This window comes from Diceros bicornis, chromosome 31 (genome assembly GCF_020826845.1).
Source record: "Diceros bicornis minor isolate mBicDic1 chromosome 31, mDicBic1.mat.cur, whole genome shotgun sequence".
NCBI classification, from domain to species: Eukaryota; Metazoa; Chordata; class Mammalia; order Perissodactyla; family Rhinocerotidae; genus Diceros; species Diceros bicornis.
The window spans coordinates 13,785,392-13,793,188 of NC_080770.1; the positions used below are offsets into that span (position 1 = coordinate 13,785,392).

A 7,797-nucleotide genomic window follows, 5' to 3' on the forward strand; every position below is an offset into this window, starting at 1 on the left:
GGAGGTGTTAGCTAACGTTATGGTGGCAACCATATGGCAATATATAAATTTATCAAATCAACATGTTGTACACCTTAACTTACACAACGTTGTATATCAATTATAGCACAACACAGCTGGAACAACCCCATTCAAAATAAAAAACAGAAACAATGAGAAATTTGGACCTGTCCATTCTGTGATTGAGATAATCCTGCTATATAATGAGTAGTAGCTGCTTCCCATGGGATTGCTTAGCATCTGTCTTTGCTTAAGCCTTTCGTAAATCCAAGTAAGCTGTCCACAGCCTCTACCCATCAGTGTTATTTCTTTATGAACATTCCCACTCACAGCATTACCTCCTTCTGCCCAGGAGGAAACCATGGCCTTGGAGTGATTTGAGGATCCTCTCTCCCTACTAGAAATCACACATTTGCATTGTTCAGGGAACCACAAATGGAGTTTTTCTTTCCGAACGCTCCTTTTAAATGTCAAATACTGGTATTGACTCCAGGAGTGGCTACAATGAGCTCACTGTTGCACGAACTTGGCACACACTTACACCAGTCTCTCCCTGTGCACCTATGGTTTTTTTTGCTTGGGTTGTCCTTCTCTGTGTTTTTCCCCTTGGAAAGGTCTACTCAATGCCAAATGTCTTCTGAAGCTCTCAAGTAAAGTGCTTACAACATTTCCACTGCACTTTGTTCACATCATCACTAAAGCATCTTGGAGTATGCCTGTAGGACAGTGACTATCCTTAATCTTTCTGCAGCAGTCTGAATCCCACCACTGTCAGGTACATAATATGCGCTCTGTAAATATTTGTGGGATGAATAATTGAAAGTGGTTAGTGGAAGCCATGAATGGGTCTGACCTTAAATAGTATCATACATAGGTCCCCGGTCTATCTGAGATGACCAACGTCTTTTAGGACTCCAAGGTATCCATAGATGCCACTTTGCTTTTTGCAAGAAGATGATGTCTTTCCGTTTTAAGAAAGTGAAACTTAATATTTGTCTTTAAATTGTAGTGCTAACTCATCCTCATAGAATTTAAATCCATTCTGAAAGCCCTAGTCATTTCTTTAGTTTCCTCATGGCTGATTTCATTTCCTTATTTCTCAGGGTGTAGATCATAGGATTGAGCAAAGAGGAGATGACAGCGAGGGTGACAGACATGACATTATCTTTGGGGAGGGCAGTGAAGCGTCAGGCATCGACATAGATGCAGGGCACAAAGTGCAGGGTGACCACAGTCATGTGTGAGGTACAGGTGGAGATGGCTTTCCTCCTGCCCTCTCCAGTATGAGATCTTAGCATCATTGAGATGAGCGTGTAAGATACGAGGAGAAAGGCTAATAGAAACCAACTGATTAATTCATTGTTGGAAATCATCAGGAGCTCCAGAGTGAAGGTGTCAGTGCAGGGGAGTTGGAGGACCTTGGGGAAATCGCAGTAGAAAGTGTCAAGAGCATTGGGTCCACAGAAGGGGAGGGGCAGCAATATGGAAATCTGCACAATGGAGTGGACACAGCCCCCCACCCAGGAGGCCACAACCAGGCTAGTGCATTGTCCCCTACTCATGATGGTCACGTAGTGCAGGGGCTTGGAGGTGGCTATGTAGCTATCAAAGGCCATCACAGAGAGAGAAAAAACATCTGCTCCTCCCAGAAGGTGGAAGAAGAACATTTGAGTGACACAGCCATTGAAGCAGATGGTTTTTCTCTCTGACAGAAGATCAGCTAGGACCTTAGGAGCTATTATTGAGGAAAAGCAGATGTCAAGAACAGATTGATAGCAGAGCAGGAAGTACATGGGAGTGTGACGGTGAGATTCCCAGGTAACTGTAACCATGATGAGGAGGTTTCCCATCAGAGTTGTCACGTACACCAAAAACAAGAAGACAAATAAGACCGAGCTCAGCTCTCAAGACTGGGTAATTCCCAGGATAATAAATTCTTTCACTCTGGTACAATTTCCCTGATCCATTGAGTCACATGTTGTTTTTCAAGTATATCTCTGGAAGAAATAAGAGTGCAGTTAAAGAATGGGTTATGAAACCTAGTGTCATCTTTTCTGTCATTTGATTTATGTTGTTTTCCTGCGGAGAAAGTTCTTTTTCTATGCATGTATTGTGCTTGCAATTCTGTATGCCACCATCGGGTGGAAGTTGACCCAGGGTTTTGACTCAGTCACCCAAACAGGTAGGCTCTATCACTGTGGCCACTGAAACCTTGGTGACAGGTCCATGAGCCTATTCAATTGTACTTTTACTACAAAATATGACACTTAAAATAATAAATAAGCGTAAATTTGACATGAACCATTTTTGCACACAAATGACATCATTATTAGAATTAAAAGATAACCCAATTGAACATATTTATAATACATATAGCTGAGTAAAGATTCGTCTCCAAAATATGTAAAGAACTTCTACGAATCAGTAGTAAAAGACAGACGACCAAACCAGAAAATGGCAAAAGACGTGAGCCAAAATTTTACCAAAGAGGATATTCAAATGCCAATTCAACTTCATTAATTATCAGGGAAATGCAAATTAAAATTACAGCAGGAAACTACTATCTATGTACCGAAATGGCTAAATTGAAAAAGATGAAAAGTATGAAGTGATGGTGAAGATGTGGAGCGATTGAAACTTTCATACCCTGCTGGTAGGTGTGTAAAATTGGTATAGCCACCTTGCTCTTTGATTATATCTGCTAATGTTATATATCTACCTCCATCTCCAAATCCATATCCATATCTATATCCATATCCATCAATATCCATACCTATATCCAGTCATCTATATTCCAATCATCTATAATATCTGTATCTATCTAATCAATCTGTTTCACTCCTAGGATGTATGTACATATGTTATATCCACCAAAAGACATATCCTAGAATATTCATAGCAGCACTGTTTGTAATTGCCTCCAACTGGAAAATGACACAAATGCCCATCAACAGTAGAAAAGATAAATTGTTAGCTTCACACAATACTACACAGGAATGGGAATGATCTGCATACGCTACATGAAACACTATAAATGAATCTCACAAACATAACGTTGAGTCAAAGAACCCAGGTACAAAAGAGTGTGCACTCTTTTATTGTTTTCGTATTTGGAACAAAAAATACACAGAACTAAAGAGAATATGAGGGAGGCTTTTGTGGTGTTGGTAATGTTCTGTTTCTTGATCTGAGTGCTTGTTATAAAGATATAGTCAGCTTGGGTGAAAATTCATTGAGCTGTACACTTATGTGCATTTTTCCTTATGTACATACATTACCCTTGAGCAGAATGTTAAAAATAATTAACATGGCACTTGCAACATTTTAATCTCATGACTAAAGAATGACTTTCATTTGAAGTGAAATTTAATTGAGCACGCACTTCATAACGGTTCCTTTTATAGTATATAGTTACAACCTTTACCAGCTAAAACGTGAGTTACCTTTTATTATTTTTGTTGCTGAGGAAGATTAGCCCTGAGCTAACATCTGTGCCAGTCTTCCTCTACTTTATAAGTTGGTCGCTGCCACAGCATGGCTGCCGAGTGGTGCAGGTCCACGCCTGGAATCTGAATCCATGAAGGTGGAGGTGAACACACTGAACTTAACCACTACACAACAGGGTCAGCCCTGAGAGTTACCTTTCTGTGTTTCTCTCACCTACAGACTTTAGGTCCTCCCAAATTCTTGTGTTATGCTGATTGTCCTGCTCTTCACATGTAATTCTTTCTCAGATTCTCGTTTTAATTTCTCTATTTTTTTTTCATTTTGCTCTTTTACGTCTTAGAAAAAATCCTTAAGAGACCATGTTTAACCAAGCAGTGCTCTCCTTTTTGCTGACGCAGAAGAATAAGACAGGAGCCCCTTTCCCTTTCCATTGTCATCAGTTCAGATTCATCTCAGTCTCCCCCTCTTTGGTGTTTATATCAACAACACAGACTGATAAGAATAAATCTTCAGAACAAGGATCGGAGGAGGTTTCAGGTCTGCAGAATCCCAGAAGTAAGAATTCCTCACGCTATACCTACCATGGCTAATAGTGGAGAAATCATCCCTAAAGGAGTTTTCAGTTAATCTGGAATGTAGAAACGTATTTTAATGAATGACAGCAGCCAACTGTAGCATCTTTTTTTTTTGGATATTGGAATGATAAATCCATGGTTTTCAAATCTTCTGCTCAGGAAACCAGTGTGACAAGCCTAATAGCTTCCTGTGTCACCTGTCCTCTCCCTCCCTCCTTTCTTTCCCTCTCCTGTTTCCCCTTTACTTTTTCTATTTTCTTTCCTTCTTTGTTTCCTTCCTCTATATACCATTTCCATGGATGTATTAGGGTTCTCCAAAAAAAAAAAGAGAACCAATAGGATATATATACATATATATGTATATATATGGAAAAGTATTATGAAGAATGGGTTCACGTGATTATGGAGGCTTAGAAGTCACATCATTTGCTGTCTGCAAGCCTGAGACCAAGGAAAGCTGGTGGTGTAATTCTGTCCTAGTTTGATGGCCTGAGAGCTACGGGAGCCAATGGTGTAAACCCCAGTCTGAAGGCAAAAGAAGGTGAGATGAGTCGTCCCAGCTGAAGCAGTGAGGCAGAAAGAAGGGGTGAATTTCTCCTGCTTCCACCTTTTGTCCTATTTAGGCCCTCAATGGATTTGATGATGTCTACCTTTGTTGGGGAGGCAATTAATCTGCTTCACAGAGTCCGTCGATTCAAATGCTAATCTCATCTGTAAATACTCTCACACACACCCAGAAATAAAGTTTCATCTGGGCACCCCGTGGTCCGTCGAGTTGACACATAAATTTAACCATCATAGTGACGTTAAAATGGTCTTTTTGAGGAGACAGTGACTCCAATATAGATCCTTTCCTTAGGAAGTTGAGAGTTAAGATAATAAGAGTGTTGCAGGCTGTGGAGTCTGCAGAAAGAAAAGTGAGGAGGTACAAAATTGTGGGGATGTATAAGACACCAGTTCCATTTGGGCATAATGTTTGTAAACCCAATCCAGGAGCCCTGCTGAACAGTATCATGTCCCACACTTGCATTTTGGATATACATGTGTGGATCATCTGGAGCATTTTGGCAATTTGTGATTTTCTAATTCCTGGTTGGTGTGACCCTGGGTGAGTCACTCAATAATTGTCCCGAAGTCGTGAGAAATACATGTGAGGTTCACAGGGAATGGTTTAGGGTCAGTTCTCAGCCTGCACAATTATAATTTATCAATAACATGATGATAATGAGACCTACCTCATACATGAGGTGCTTCTAAGAGGTAGGTGCAATTGTATGTCTGTTTTGGAAACTGAAAGCAACTGAGGAATTTGATTTTGCCAATCTCATCAGCCCCAGCTGAGTGCTTCTTTCCTGACACACACCAGGTTCATCTGTGGGAGCTTGTCTGAGAGTGGCTCATCTTGCTGTTGACCCTGTGGTTCAAAGCCCTCTTCCCAACACTTTAGAGTAAGTGGGAAATGCTCTCTGTCCTCTAGGGATGTTTTTCTTTTCCACTTAAGGATTTGAACCAAGACATATTTCCAAAAAATCAGAGTATTATATCACACACCTGCTTACAAACATAAATCAATTTTTGTATACAGTTTATGTAGGTGTTTATATTACAAACCTTTATAGAGGAGAAATAAATTATAATCATCAATTACAAATCCAGTCATCTGGATATCAGGCACCAGGGTGGTCCATACAACTTTCCAGGTCTCAGCATTATAGAAATGTGGGCACAATAATGGAGCTCTGCTTTGCTGAATTTTTGCTTACTTTTAGCAAACAATTATGGAAAAGAAAAATAAATTTATACCAACTGCTTCATTTTATGTCTTCCAAAACCTATAATATCTTTGTGAAATTGATATTATTGTCCTGATTTCATAGATGAGGAAATTGAGACACGCAGAGACTAAGTAACTTGCTCAAGGTCTCACAGCTGGTAGAGCCACGTCTCAAACCAAGATTTGTCTTATTCCAAAGACTTGTGCTCTTAACTACTGCAACTATACTTCTTCCCAGTGTTGATCATCCCTTCCCAGGAAACCCTACAAGGAAAGGGCTCCAGAAAATCTTATACAAATCAAGTGAAAATGGTATGTGGGTATAAGAAGTCTGTAGATGGTGAGTGAGAGGTGTGGCAGAGTGACTTAGCTTGAGAGGATGTCAGTGGTGACTTTAAAAAAATAAAAAGGAGTTTGAAAAGGCAGACTTCGTAGTCTTTAAAGGTATGTTGACCAAGAGCCTGGATCAACCACAGACAGCTCCAATGGCAAGGTGCAGAAATGAGTTCTAAGTAATGTTTCCTCAAACGTGAACTCCTCTTGAAAATAATGGACCTGGTGGGTTCCTGTGGGTGCTGTCTCTTTACAAAGATTGGAAAGGATACTTTAAAAGTACAGGATTATGTGCATTACACTGAAACTCTCCCACCAAATAAAGGGAGAAGGACAAAATGGATAAAGAAGTACAATTTTATGTGTTTTGGGAATGTCGAAATAAGGATCATGATGGTTTCTTAGAAATCACCTCAAGGCGACCATCCTCTGGAAACAAGCTTATCAAGCATCTTGGACAGAACCTACAAACAGTGTTATCCCCATACCCCAGCTTCCCACTGAGCAAATGCTGCTCCTTTTTCTCTCTTCTAATACTGAAAATCTTCTACTCTTGATTGAATCCCTAAAAGTGTTACTGCACTTTTCATTTTCCATAGCATATGAGGGCACAGATAAGGTAACCATTAAAACATCTTACATAAAGGCCTAAAACTTCCTTCCCTAGACAAGAAGCAAAGCTGGCCTGGGTGCATATCCTGAACTCAGGAATTGCTGTCTTTTGAGAGCTGTTTGTCCAAGGCAACTACCCTCCTGAGAACTGGGGATATCAGCACCTTCTCAACTGCCTTCAATTCACTTCCAACCTCAACATCCACCAGGTAGAATACATCCCATTTCCTGGAGTCAACTGACCTTCTTCCAATACTTTGCAAGCCACACTTCCCCTCTTGCTAGTCATGAAAAACTACCACTTTTCTTCGCTTCGTTAGGAGTTTTGGTCTCTATAGGAGCATTCATACAATTACAGCGTTTCTGAAAAATGGGCACTAACAGTTTTTCAGTTTCAGAAGCTCACACACAGCAACACTAACTGACTTCAGTCTCCAAGTGGGAAATTGATCCTCTTATGGTGCTCCAATTGCATCTTAGAAGACGTGGGTTCTCGGGAAATTCTCTGTTTAATGGAAAACCTACCTCCAGGCTAGTGATTTTATCTTCTTCCTTCAGATGGGAAAACGCAACCTCAGGGAATCACGTCATTCTGACTCTTCCACTTTGCCTTACAGTGTCTCTGCCACATCTTAATCCCTCAGCCACAGTCCAATAAAGAAATGAGCAAAGGGAATATTGTTGGGTATGAATGTGGAAGCTGAGTGGCCAATTCAATGGAGTTCCTGTGGGAGTCATTAAAATGTCACCAAGCCCTCCTGCTCTCTCTCCCTCATCTTCTGTCTGTCCCGTCTCACATGTACATGCAGAGGCACCAGTTTGCATTCAGAGCATATCTTTTTCTCTAGAGAACCTAGTATCCCTCTTGGATCCAGAAGAATGTGTTGTGTTAAGACACACCAAGCACTGTGCAGTCTTCCTCCTGGCCAAAATTACTTTGCTTGCAATGGGCTAGGAAATACAAAATAAATAAAAGGGTAGGAATGGAAAAGACAAAGCTTTGTGGCTACTGTCAGGGCAGCTATCAGAGACTGCATGAGGTAGATTTATATGTGC

The 7,797-nt window shown here is 40.6% G+C and overlaps 1 pseudogene; it reads right to left on the reverse strand.

Moving 5' to 3' along the window:
- Positions 1-776: 776 nt before the first annotated feature.
- Positions 777-2,220, reverse strand: LOC131395026 (olfactory receptor 4D9-like; annotated as a pseudogene).
- Positions 2,221-7,797: the final 5,577 nt, after the last annotated feature.